The sequence below is a fragment of the Salarias fasciatus genome, chromosome 13 (genome assembly GCF_902148845.1).
Source record: "Salarias fasciatus chromosome 13, fSalaFa1.1, whole genome shotgun sequence".
Lineage (NCBI taxonomy): Eukaryota > Metazoa > Chordata > Actinopteri > Blenniiformes > Blenniidae > Salarias > Salarias fasciatus.
Genome location: NC_043757.1, coordinates 28,685,429 through 28,699,454, shown reverse-complemented (window position 1 = coordinate 28,699,454; position 14,026 = coordinate 28,685,429). Strand labels below are relative to the sequence as shown.

At 42.5% G+C, this 14,026-nt stretch overlaps 1 long non-coding RNA gene across 1 annotated transcript; it reads left to right on the top strand.

Annotated features, from left to right (window-relative positions):
- Positions 1–2,105: 2,105 nt before the first annotated feature.
- LOC115399725 (uncharacterized) lies at positions 2,106–4,541 on the top strand. Its single transcript, XR_003932714.1, has 3 exons — positions 2,106–2,225; positions 2,735–2,840; positions 4,405–4,541. It is a non-coding gene; the product is annotated as an uncharacterized LOC115399725 (long non-coding RNA).
- Positions 4,542–14,026: the final 9,485 nt, after the last annotated feature.

Below are 14,026 nucleotides of genomic sequence, written 5' to 3'. Positions count from 1 at the left end.
AAATTAGTAGTTGAATGGATGCCAGTTCTTACATTTTTTTATGAAAGTCATTCATACTCATTTCTCCTGAGAAATTAAAATGATCAAAATGCCGTTTGTGTCTTTGTTCAGAGACTCTGGGAGTCCCTGGGGTCTGGTATGTCAGGACCCTCCACCCTCACCCCCTGTAATATCACACTTCATTCTGACTTCAACGTCTTTATGTAACTCAAAACCTGGAAGATTTCAGAGATAAAGTTAAACTCTGACACTCAAGGTACAAAAAGACACAATAAACCTTCATTTAGAACACAGTAAAGGCAAACCTATTTATTACACCTCAACAGAAAGTGTTTGTCACAGTCACATTGATCCATAGTGAGGACATTTTCAATTAAGCAAACAGAAGTTTAGATACAGTCGAAAAAAACCAGCTGACCTGATACTATGCCAATTTGTTACGTTATTTCAGAAGAGAACTGCTTATTTTCCATGTTTCCAAATGTCTCATGTTTTGAGTATGGCACAGGTAGCTTGTTCATTTCACTGTAATCAATGTAAATTATACTCAATTGAAAAGGTAAATGACATTCGATATTATTATGTTCTTGCTTTTGTTGCAATCATTTGATTAAAAAAAGCAATAAAAATGTCAGCAGACATATCTGCTTATTGTAGTTAAACAAAAACAAGCATTCTGTTTATGTGATTCCAAGCATAGAGACGAATCAATGAATCCAACTTCATGTGGTCACAGTTCTAAATCGAAACCACTTCCTGTTGAAGCAGGAAGTTGTCTTTTGAATGCTGCATATACAAAACACTTGGAAGCTTGCATGGTAAGTACCCCAGCTTTTCCATATTTATCTGCCATACGACAATTATTAACTGACTAAGTTGTTGAAATTTACATTATTTTCTCCTGTAAAGAGAATCAAAATAATATGTAGGTTGAAGATGGGTTACAGTTTTCTTTCCTATGCTTCTTTAGGAGGCTTTTGTGAATACATTAAAATTGTGTAGATTTCGTGTTAACTTTTGAAAACATTCCATTAAGCGTCTTGTTTTTCTTTTCCTTTAATTTTTTTTTTTTTTTTTCTGGCTGTGCTTCCGTTAGCTTACTTCCTCTGCATATCGGCACTCGACAGGTTCGGCATGGTGACCGGTCAGGTAATCCATGGCTTTGCTCTCTGTATTGTCGTTGAATTTTGTAAACGTGTTATGAAAAGAACTAACATCAATTTCTTAGCATTTTAACGTTTCGTTTGTGCAGCTGGAGCCCCTATCTGTCCATGCTCACATTTGGTAATTAATACTGATACTTGCGTCGCGCTGTCCCGGGCACAGTTTTTGGTACTCCGGACATTCGTTACTGATTAATGGAGACTATTTGAATTTCCGGCAGAGGGAGGACAGTGGCGGCGGACGGCTGTTGTGACCGGGACTAAACCAGGCCTCGTTACTTGGTCAGCTTTGCATATACTTGTTGCTGTACGGCAATTTAACGGATTAAACAGCGAACAAAAGCAGCTTTATCAGAGCGTGTGACAACTGGCACTAGCTAAGTCTGACAAGAAGTATGGTCCGTGCTTCAAGTCTTTCAAACAGCAGGTATTACTGACAGCACTCGACTTTCACTGCTTGTTTTGCCACCTTGGTGACAGCATTAAACTGCATGTTACACACACCTCCATCATTTCTCAACAGATATTTCACTGATGCAGTAGTGGTTATAGCTCGCGAAAAATAAGGGCAACTTGAATACATGTGTTGTCTATAACTTTGTTTTTTGCAAGAGGAGCTTCTGCAGCACTACAGATTACAACACAGGGCGCTTGAGATCGGAAACTCAGTTCCATGTCTTGATTTTGATCGTTCATGCTCCTTTAAAACCATGAATGCACTGAGAATTCATTTGTCAAGGTACCATGCTGAAGGTTGATCTAAGGAGCAAGAAATTACGGTGGCCGACAGGTGCAAACGCGCTGCAAACACAGAAAACACATGCAAGAAAAAAATGCTCCAAGAGAATAAAACGCTGCAAAAACAGAAAACACATGCAAGAAAAAAAAACCGCTGCAAGAGAAAAAAACGCTGCAAAAACAGAAAACACCTGCAAGAGAAAAATGCTGCAAATTCAATCCACAACGGAAGTGCACCGGACACGAAGAAGAAGAAGAAGGAGAAGAAGAAGAAGAAGAAGAAGAAAGAAAAATAAGGGGCGCGATTTCTTTCAGTGTGAAAAGGTACGTTTTCCTTTAGTTGTAGCATCATGTTTTACTTAGCTGGCATCTTTTACCGAAGAGCGGCATAATTACGTAGATAATTTAGTGGGTTATAATGTAACCACATATAAACATCGTCTCCTCATATTGAACACTTTAAGTTTGGTGGTCAGGAGGTGACGAGTCGAGTGCAGGTAAATTATACTGGCCAGGGTGAGGCAATGTGAAGAAAAGCAGCAGTGACATTGCCTGGAAGCAGTGAAGAGGCATTAGGACAAAACGATAAGGCGATGAAGAGATGAGCATTTGACAAGCTCAAGATTAAATGAAAAGCAAAGAAAGGTGCCAGAGAGAGAGAGAGAGAGAGAGAGAGAGAACTGTAAAATAAAGTCTCTATAGCAGACACATGCACATAATAACCTATTCCTCTGAGGTGGCTTTTCCATATGTAGTGATGATCACTGTAATTTTAAAATGAGTTGACTGAATGCAGTCACCATAATACAGCATTTTATTGTCTATTTTTCCAGTCTGCCATGTTTTGCCCTTTTTGCGGACAAGATCTGGGAACAGTTCAAGTCTTCTGTCATTCATGTGGCAAAAATGTACAATTCTTGGCACAAGCTGAAGACAACAGTAAGTAATTTTTAAGTCCTCTTGGTACAACATACCACTCTTCAGACCACCGTTTGTGAGTTAATAATGTAAAGGCCAGTACGCATGACAGGATGATCGGCTGAATTTTGCCCCGATCTTCTCCTCCAGACAGAAGCCGACAAGGTTGGGAGTATGCAAAGAGTTTGGATCCGATCTTCGTGTAGTGTGATGTGTTCAGAGAGATTTTTTCCGGTCGGAGCCTCTCGGGAGGCGTCGGAAGGGGAGATCGTAGATAATGAACATGTTTAATATTTCCGATTGCAAATCCTGTAGTGTGTGGTGCGCTCCGAGAGGCGCCGATCAGCTCCGAGTAGAGCTGTCCACACCCTCGAAATAAAGCTTCCTGATTGGCGGAACAGCTCCGTCTCACCAAGGTGCCGCTGCTTAAAAAAATCCCCTCTCAGTTGTCAGAGCTGGAGAGAGACATGAATATGTCTGTCTGAGAAATATATTCTGTATATATGACAGTGACACAGAAAAGCCAGAGCTCCTAAACTCAGCCTTGGAGAAAGTCGTTGTATCCTGGATGAACTGTATTTCCTCCATTCAGACCCAAACTCCGATCTAATGCATCCATCTGCATCTCCGTCACTCCTGCAATAATGCCAATGTTTTAATTCATCTCAATTATTAACCATCACGAAAGAATGGGGAAGGAAAAATAATAATAATAATACAAACCTTCCGCTGACTCCGTGCCTTCAGAGACAGCGCAGACGTATAATGAAACTTTTCCTAATCAAAGCTCAACGTGTTTTTATTCTGATTTAAACTATCAAATCTGTGGACAAAAAGAATGATTTAAGATATTTCGTGATTTAAAAAAGTAGCCTTTAATTGTCACGAACTGCTACTTTATTCTACTGCTGCACTGAGGACTCAAAAGTAAAAACAAAAACCAAAAAACAAAAACAAAACAACACACAGATTAATAAGCTGAATTGTTGTCAAATGTGGAGGGTAAATTATAAGAAAATGATCTGAAACTGTTTCCCTCTTCTGTATGGCAACATTTAAATTTTCTGACAAGGTGATGACAGCCCGTGCTCCGTGCGCACGCGGGGGTGGGGTGTGTGTGTGTGTGTGTGTGTGTGTTGGGGGGGGGGGGGGGGGGGGGGGGGGGGCTCTGACAGAGCGATACCGATGTGAATGAATGAACTGAGGGAATTAATGAGTTCTCCACTTACTATTTAAAGTAGAGACGAATGTATACACAGCAATGAAGGGAAACTGCGCTAAGTCACGTTGGACTACACGAGATTTGGAGGAGTGAGGAGCCGATTCTCTGATGAAGAATCATAGTGTGTGGTCTGCTCCAGAACTAGAAGATCAGGAGAGGAAGATCGGGTGCGATCTGTCCTCTGTTGTCTTCTAGTGTGTGGTCTCTGAATCGGGGAAGATTGAAAAATTCCTGTAGCGTGTACCGGCCTTTACATACATTTAACAGGAATATTTTGTAGACCATATCTATGCAATCTACTGTTTATACAAACTTTGTATGACTGAGCTAAATGCATTCTCTGTTTCTCCCCTTGTTTGTTAGGTTCAGCATCGAACAGCCCCACAGAAGAGGACCTGATTAGAAAATATTTCCATGCTGGCTACAGCAACAATGAAATTTTGGATTTTCTGGGAACCATTCATAATGTTAAATTGAGTCTTCGTTCCCTAATATATAAACTGAAAAGTTTCTCTTTGTCTAGAGAAAAAAAATTACACTTCTCTTGATGTTGTACGCACTGCCATTGAACAAGAGCTGAAGGGACCTGGTCAGCATTATGGCTACCGTTAGTATGTTTAATCTTGTAAGTCTTTGCCATGTGATCTTGCATATTCCCCCAGTGTCTGAAAGTGACTCCCATACCAAATGGCTAGTTTTTTCAGTATCTTGCACCCTGTATTCACCTTTTGAACTACTGTATTTGACTTGGAAAATAACATCTTTAACTTTGGTTAAATTAGGCAGACATATCAGTTACCTTTGTATTGAGAAGTGGTTGCGGTAAATGATGTAGCACTGTATGAAATCCTGGATGATCTTGGTTTTGTCATCCACACTTACAGGGTACTGAAAGCAGCCAGCAGTCTGCAGCATACTGGAATGTCTGTCAACAACTGAATGCAGTTCGTCCAATGTTGCTGCTTTGGATATCTAGGGAAGAGAACAATAAGCACACACATCAAGTTTTTTTGCTACAGGTTAAGGTTTGTTAACAATGACAACTTACCTCAAGCAGGGAAGCTTTCATGGTGTCGTCGGTGACATCCTGAATTTCAGCTTCAGTGTCAGTGGTTGTTCCTGCGAGATGCTGGTAAAGCTTCTCTGACAAGAAACGAGGACCTGGACCACCATGAACAATGGAAGTAGCAATCATCCTCCCAGCAAGGAAGTACTCATCATTTTTGGCAGCTGTAGATATTTTTTTTTGTTAAATTAGTATCACAATAAACAAACATTTGTCATAATCTCTAAAAGAAAATAAAAAAAACACATCACCTGCACTGTCAAATGTAATAAATTTTCTGTCCTCTGGTCCATCAAAGATTCTGCGTGTTCTCAGGCAGTCCATAAGGAGGGTGAGGAACTCACGCTTTGGCCCACCATTGTCACCATCCTCAGCTTGTCCCTCATCATCAGTGAACCGCACTAATATTTGATGGGAGGGGTCAAATGCAGCACGTCTGAAGCCTCGGACTGCTCCATCCCAAACATTGGCTCTGTTTATATTGAACCTGCTGTGAGATGTTTGTGTAGTCTTTGCAGCAAGCTCTGAAATAATGTCTGCAGCAGTCACATCGTCTGTCCTGTAAAAGAAGATATAGTGGATTACTATTTCAAATAATAAAGGGACAAATAAGATTTACAGAAATACTAATTAGTAATTACTACCTTTCCTCTACACGGTGCTCCATTGTTTCCTCTGGCTCTGACTCACTGTCAACTACGATGGGTGCATACACATTTGTGTAGTTTCTGTATAGAGAGGACATTCAAGCCAATGATCTTTAAAAAAAAAACATGAGATTTACAATAGATAATATCGAACTGAAAACATGCATGGCAGGTTAATTGGTCACCCTAAATTTCCCCTAGGTATGAATGTGTGAGTGAATGGTTGTATGTCTGTATATGTCAGCCCTGCGACAGACTGGCGACCTGTCCAGGGTGTACCCCGCCTTCGCCCACAGCAGCTGGGATCGGCTCCAGCCACCCGCGACCCCGAAAAGGAGAAGCGGTAGAAGATGAATGAATGAATATCGAACTGAATCAAAGTAAAGGTTGTAACTGTTAGCACAGCTTACCGATAGCAGTTGTTCTGGCCCTCGGTGGATTTGACCTGCTCTTTGGTTTGTCCTCCTTCCTTAACCCAAAAATTTCAGCAGTTAATCTCATGATCTAGAATCTAATATAGTTATAGTTACCAACTGGCTTAGTAACTACATCACTAGATCTGTAGGCATTTTATGATTCCATGTTCACACATTAAACATTAAGGGCATGAGTTCAAGTCTTACTTGATCAGACTCTGTTTGTTTGTGTCTGAAGGCTCTGGAAAAAACAAAAACAAATTAATTAAATAGCTGTACTGTGCATTGTACCATTTGAGCATCGAAATATGAAGTTGATGTTTATTATTTTTCTTGCATTCAAAATGTTCTCACCTGTTCTCTATTATTGGAGTGCTTGCTTCATCTGGATCATCCCACACCTGCGTACAACATACAAATGATGGATCCAATCAAATATAAATTACTGTTAATTTACTTCACTTAGGGAGGAATGTCATAGACGCAAACTGACCACAGTGTCAGAAAGTGGACTGTCTCCAGTTGGCAACCGTACATGGACCACGCTGTCATCGTCACTTGAAGACTGTTCACTGCAACCTATGAAAAGCAATAATTATCTTGATGTGTTATTAGTTATTAGGTTAGTTTTAAATCCTAAAAACTTCCATTTCTATCAACTGCAAACTTTTAATCAAAATTCACTAAAATAATTTGGTAAATTTGGTGAAATGTGAAATTCATCTTAAGTATCAGATGTAGGTGGAAATATGTGATATTTAAATCTAACATATAATAAAGTTGAGCTTAAAACAAGATCAGAGATGTGACTGAGGCACTTACAGCTGTTTTCAAAGTCCTCAACAGTGCAAATGTAAAATGTTATTCTTTGGTATGACTTCCCAATTGCATCTTTATATTTCTGCACTGTGAAAGGGGGATCTGTCCCAGGGATGTTTGTAACTTTCTTAGCATCAGGATACAACAAAACATGGGCACAATCTTCCATATCCTGGTTGAAATCTTTCTGCTTCTTTACAGCAGCAGTCAGCAGTTGTTCAGATGACCAGTGAGGGTGAACATGAATGGGAAGTGACTTCCCTCTCATAGGCTTAAGGCAGCCCTTATGCATCATCATAACCCCAACATTAACCTGAGGAAAGACAAGATAGTGAAATTAATAAACTATGTTTAATTGACAGCATCTGTAATTTAGTTTGAGTTTGCATTGATCACTGTGTGTGGGCATATACCTTCACCATTTTCTCTTTCTGTACCTTCCCTTTTTTGTTCTGGCGTGCGTTTGAAAAGAATGTCTTTCTCTCCCTCTCTTTTATAGCCCTAAATTTCATAAAGGACTCTACACCTGAGCTCCCTGATGGAAAAGTTAACAATACAGGAAGTAACATTAGTTACTCTTATATTGTTATGCACGTTATTTTCGTCATGAATCTTTCTTACAGGGCATTATAATATTTCAACATTTTATATACTGAGAATTACTGAATACACCATACATTTAAGTTTACCTGCAACAGTGCTTGGTCGAGAATCAGGAGGAGCATTTGTGGGGTTCTCCTCAGGAGGCTTTTTTACCTGATCTGTTACAAATTTAATGTTTCTGCCACACAGACAACAAAACTCCGCAGAATCTATCATGGCAGTTCCACAAAATGGACAGTACATCTGTGAGAGAAAAGAGCAGATTAGGAAGGTTATCTACTGTAGGCTATCTACTATACCTCAGAGAGAGTAGAGATTGAAAAAAAACCGTTTTAATATGACCCGTTTTAATATTCAACTTTCAGTCTACTGTAAGTGTGTTTGACTTGTATTTTCTGTGTTCTGGTCTCATTTGAAGCTCTCTCCACCACCCTCTTCTAACTTGTTATGGACACCGGCCGGGCCGGGGGCATTATCGCTTGCATACAAGCTCTTATAAATCAAAGTTTGTAGAACGTCGCGTAATTATGCCGCTCTTCGATAAAACTGTAAAAGATGCCAGCTAAGTAAAACATGATGCTACAACTAAAGGAAAACGTACCTTTTCACACTGAAAGAAATCGCGCCCCTTATTTTTCTTTCTTCTCCTTCTTCTTCTTCTTCGTGTCCGGTGCACTTCCGTTGTGGAGCGACCTGGTGCACTTCCGTTGTGGATTGAATTTGCAGCATTTTTCTCTTGCAGGTGTTTTCTGTTTTTGGAGCGTTTTTTTCTCTTGCAGCGGTTTTTTTTTCTTGCATGTGTTTTCTGTGATTACAGTGTTTTTTTTCTCTTGCAGCGGTTTTTTTTTCTTGCAGGTGTTTTCTGTTTTTGCAGCGTTTTATTCTCTTGGAGCATTTTTTTCTTGCATGTGTTTTCTGTGTTTGCAGCGCGTTTGCACCTGTCGGCCACCGTAAGAAATACTTCACTCGTTCACATGTGTGAAATGTTCAACGAAACATACCACTGAACAGGAATGTTTCCTTCACCTGACCTTCACCTTAAGGAATCATGAAACTGTAGAGAGTGTTTTTGTTGGATGTACATTCAAGACAAATATATTTGGAACATTTATGATACACAAAAGCAGAAAGCACAACCCTCGTTCTCTGGATGACTTCAAATCAGGTGTCATTCGTGAACACCACCCTTTGTCAAATGTGACTGATCACTTATCCTCAGGTGAAAGTGATCCTGAGAATGCCAGTTTAATCCTACTGTTGACTGATCAAAAGAAATCCAACAAAGAACTGGCTCACTTCTCTTGAGTGCGGACAATGTTTCTGGAAAATGTAATAATAGCTTGGTGGAGGAGCTTCATTTCATATACACAGCTTCTGCTCCAGTAATTCGCCAATTTGTGAATGCAACTTTTGAAGAAGCATCATTGTAATTTGATGAGGACAGTGTTACTGAGTCGGTAGAGGAGCTATGTAAGTCCCACCAGCGAAGCTCCGGGAGAGCATGGCCCTTTTTCCTGTGTATAAGAGAAGACCATATTTCAAGAAACACTTTGATTTCATTAACCAGTGGAGTACGTCCTTAATTTGCACGAGAGTTTCCAATGCGTGCCTCTTCTCCAGACCTTGCAGCATATGTTGACCAATAAGAATATTGCTCAAGAGGTTTAATAAAAACAAACAAGCTCATCGACTCAGTACAGGTCATTTCAAGACGGGAAGTATTTCAAGCAAAACCCATTTTTTGCTGTCGAACAACCAAGAATATCATTAATTCTTTATATTGATGATTTCGAGGTTTGCACCCATTAGGTACATCATGTAAAAAACACAAAATCTGGTAGATGTACCACCTGGATTACGCTCTACACTTTCTGCAATACGAGGGGGAACCGGAAAGAAACCGGACTGTGGTTATAACTTTTTATTTTTTTATTTTCATATTTAATCAAAGCTGTCACCTTCCCAGTCCTCTCCTTCGGCTTGAATCCAGCGCTGCAGCCGGGATTTCCACTGCTCAGAACAGTCACCATGCTGCTGCGTAATGGTCCCTTTAAGAGCGTCCTTCGATTTTTTTTTTCACCTCTTCCACGTCATCAAAGCTCCGCCCCTTCAGTTCCTGTTCATTCTTGGGAAGAGACAGAAGTCTGACGGGGCTAAATGGAGGGGATACGGCGGATGGAGCAGCAGGGCCATGCCATTTTTCACCAGGAACTGTTTTACCGCAGAGCCCTGTGGGTAAAACAGCCCCCCCTCCCACAGCGCCGCCGCTTCAGCCTGACCGCCTCCCAGAGCGCCGCAGCAGGGAGGATCTTCCAGACAGCCTCCATCGTCCTCCAGCTGCCTTTCAGCTCCTGGACATGTCCACCCAGCCTGGTTCTGCTCCTGGTTCAGAGGCGCCGGAGCATTCTGGGATTTTTCGAAGAAGGGGGGGGGGGGGGGACTGTAGTAACATAAACACTGGCTGTGAGCTGCCTGTGTGTCTTTGGGAGGTGACTTTTTTCACAGTTATGCTTAAGGCTATGCTATAGCGACGTATAACGGCCACAAGTCTGAAATCATTCTTGTTTTAAAATTATAAACACAGTCCGGGAATTTTCCGGTACCCCCTCGTATACTTGGCCATTCTCTGCAAAACTGCCAGTGTTAAAAGATTTGGCTAGGACAGTGTTTTGGATCCTCTGCTGAAAGATCTGTCCATCTCGGAACAAGAAGTTTTTGTTCTCTGTGCTGGAAAGAAGATTAAAGGGACAGTTTATTGTGTGGCAGCAGACAATCTTGGGTTTCACTCTCTTAGTGGACTTGTGGGAAACTTTTCAGGTCCCTGTCAGGGTTTCCGCTATAAAAAAATGGCACCGGACATCGCGACCGGCAGGTTTTCAATTTACCGAACAAGCGTGAGATTTCTCATTCAAATGTTATCTTAATTAATTGAGCTTAAATGCTACAAAGTATACCCCTGCAGCTTCCGCAAGGCTGGGGGGGGGGGGGGGGGGGGGACTTTTTCAAAGGGCCACGCCCTCGCCTGTCTAATTTCGTGTGGGCTAAATTTCAATAGAATGGTAGGGGAATTTATTCAAAGATATGCCCAAAGATCAGGACATATATATATATAAAGTCTACTCACCTGCAAAACAAGCCTGTAAAAAAATCTATTCCTGTTATCAACCCTCCTGTCGTGTTCTCTCCTGCCCCTTACTTTAGTGTTCCCGGTCAAAATTGACCGGTCTGTTTTAACAGCTTTTAAAATAGAACAAAACCCATTTTTCACCAGCAAACTTTTATTAAACATTCTTTAACTGTGAAAAGTGACATTTAACATGAATTTATGGAACTAGACATAAAACAACTGCAGTAAAAATACAAACAGGCACAGAAATGTATTACAATTATGGATGTGTACTGTAAAAAATAAATGGAAATCCAAAAATCAAACTCAACATGAAGGTGTGTGTGTGTGTGTGTGTGTGTGTGAGATTCTGGAGTGCTGACAGAGCAGACACGTCTCTGCTCCCTCTCTTCAATGTGCAGATGAGCCGCTGGCAGGCCGTCTTGTCCAAGCTTCAGAGGCTGCAGACACAGATGGTGGAAGGCGGAGACTCATGCACATGAGTGGCACGTGACACTCAGGTTAGAGTGGGCCTTGCAAATGTAGGCATCACATTTGCAGCATCTCAGGCTTGTTTTATCGTCTCTGGGGGCACAGAGCTCACAGCGCTTCCTTTTCTGCCCTCGTCCTTGTTGGGGGAGAGCAGCTTGGGCTGAGGCTGGGGCTTGCACTCTCCTTACCAGACAGGCTGGTGTGGGGGGAATGTGCTGGCGCCGCTGAATAAGAGGAGTCACCAAAGCTTTCCCCAGCTCTGCCAGGAAAAGGCTCCTCTTGAAACTCTTCCCCTGATTCCAGGTTGGGTCGATGGCTGTCCACACCACATATGCGTTGAAAGCAGACACATCAAGGATGTTGTGGAAAAGTGCCACAGGCCAGCGGGCTGTCGTTCGCTTGCAGGTGTTACGGTCTGTACCGAGGCTCAGACGCAGACAGCAAGACGGAGGCAGGTCTGAAGAGCGCAAGAACAGTTTATTCTGGGGGGGTCAGGAAGCGGCGAGTCCAGGCGGCAGGTCCGAGTGGGCACTGTCCGAATAGTCGGTGGCGAGCTTCGGTCTTGGCGTCCTGGCTCTGCGTCCTGAGACCGTCCGGGGCAGGTGGGCGGCTGGGCGCTGCGGCAGGCTGATCGGGACTCCAACTGCAAACAAGGAAGAACTTGGTCAGCTTGGGAAGCTACGAAGCTGAATGTGCTACACACGTCACACACGGGCGTGGATGTTTCGATCCAGCGCTGACTCTCAGCCTGGGCGTCGCTTTAATAGTGCCAGCGCCCCAAGCAGCTGAAAGTCATCCCGCTGACGAGCTGAACCCACGCTGCAGCAAGCCTCCTCTCCAGCTCCACCCACCTGAAAAACAGAAACAAGAACCTGCACAGCGCCACGAGGAGGCCACTGCCGTGCAGGTCCTGACAGCAGGTGTAGTAAGCTGCAATAAAAGGAAAAATAAATAAGAGACTGTGAACACAACTGAATTTGTCATACACATAATGCTATACATTTATTCACATAAATAAAAATAAAATGCATGAATGATGAAACTTTACATCACCTTATCAAGGCAGTCGACTCCTCCTTTGTTCTTGTTGTAGTCCTGGATTATAAGGGCCTTCCTGTCCTCTGTGCTGCTGACAGCGGTATCTTTGTGAAGCGTGCTCATCAGAAGAACATTTCTGTTCTTCTTGGGAACATATGACACAAGAGTGTGTGTGTGTGTGTCAGTGAATGCAAATTTCGATGAGAGTGCTTCTCGTCCTCTGGTCGACACCACTGCAGGGGGAAGTTCCGGCTTGTTCTTCCTCACTGTCCCTACCATAGAGAGCTTTCTTTTCAGCAGCTCCTGACCAAGAGCATATGATGTGAAGAAGTTGTCACATGTGATATTATGCCCGTGGAGACCGGTTGTCATGTTCAGTAACACTCATGCCTTGGTTTTTTTCGGCCCTTCCAGTACTGACTTTCCCCATGCACACCTGCATATTCCAGGCATAGCTGCTCCTGGCATCGCAGGATGCCCAGATCTTTTTGCCATATTTCCCTGGTTTGCTTGGAATGTAAACCTTGAATGAGCAGCGACCTCTGAAAGGAACCAGGCGCTCATCAGCTGTTACCTCAGGGCCTGGATTGTACATGAGAGGGAGGAGCTCCACCCATCTGTCCCAAATGTTCCTGATGGCAGCCAGTTTGTCATTTCGCCAGCGGACATGTCGTGTATCTCTGTTGTCAAAACGTATAATTCTTGACAGCACATGAAACTGCTGTAATGACACAGCTGCCCGGAATACAGGCCTGCCAGACTCTGCATCCCATAGACTTTTTGTAGCCTCATTGTTTGAGCGATGTACTCTCGCTAAAATCAACAGACCTAAATAGGCTTGGAGGTCCACCAGGTCGATTTCTCTCCAGGTGTCCCCAAACACACGCTTCCCCTCCAGGTTTGTCATGTCCAGTATAATTCCCTCAGTGGACTCTGGTAAAAAGAGTTGGAAGCTGGACTTGGTGTCATCCACACGAGATGTTGCATCGCGAGTTGGCCCTGGCGTCATCTTTATGATATTTTCCACTGTCGCTCTACTTCCTCTGTCCTGGTGGACTGAAGACCAGAGCAAGTGTCCACTCTTGGAGCAGAAAGTCTCCTCAGGTGTCTGATCTTCAGATGCCTCTCCATCTCCATCAGTTGACTGGTCTGTCTCCTCAAAGTCTGGATCAAAATCCGTGTTGTCTTCCTCTTCTGAGACATCCTCCTCTATCTCTGGCTCAATTTCAGTGCCCTCTTCATCCTGTCCAAAACTCTGGTGATAATCACTTTTATATGTGTAACTGCATAGTATGGAGGATATCATGAGGCCTTGAGGCAATCAGATGTAAGACACACTTTTTATGAAGGTTTTAAGTTGTAAATCATCTGATTTGACCCGAACAATAAGACAGTTGAAAGTTCAAAGATAAATTGTTTTTGTTTTTAAGTAGTTTTTTGTTTTACTTGGTACATGACAACCATACCTCCTCAATAGAATCAGAATCAGAATCAGAATTGCCTTTATTATCATTGTAGCATTTAGATACGAGATTGTGCCGTCTCCCTTTTGTAATATAAAAAATAGACAATAAAATATACATATATGTACATAATAAAATAAACAAAGGACATAAAGACAGGTGTGTATAAAGTGAATGAGGTGCAGAGTGTGTGGATGTTTGGCCTCTGCCCCGTTTGAGTTCACAGAGCTGACAGCTCTGGGGTAAAAACTGTCTGCAGTGACCTGTAGCGCCTACCAGAGGGCAGCAGATGGACGCGGTGACGGCCAGGGTGGGATGGGTCCTTGCTGATGCTC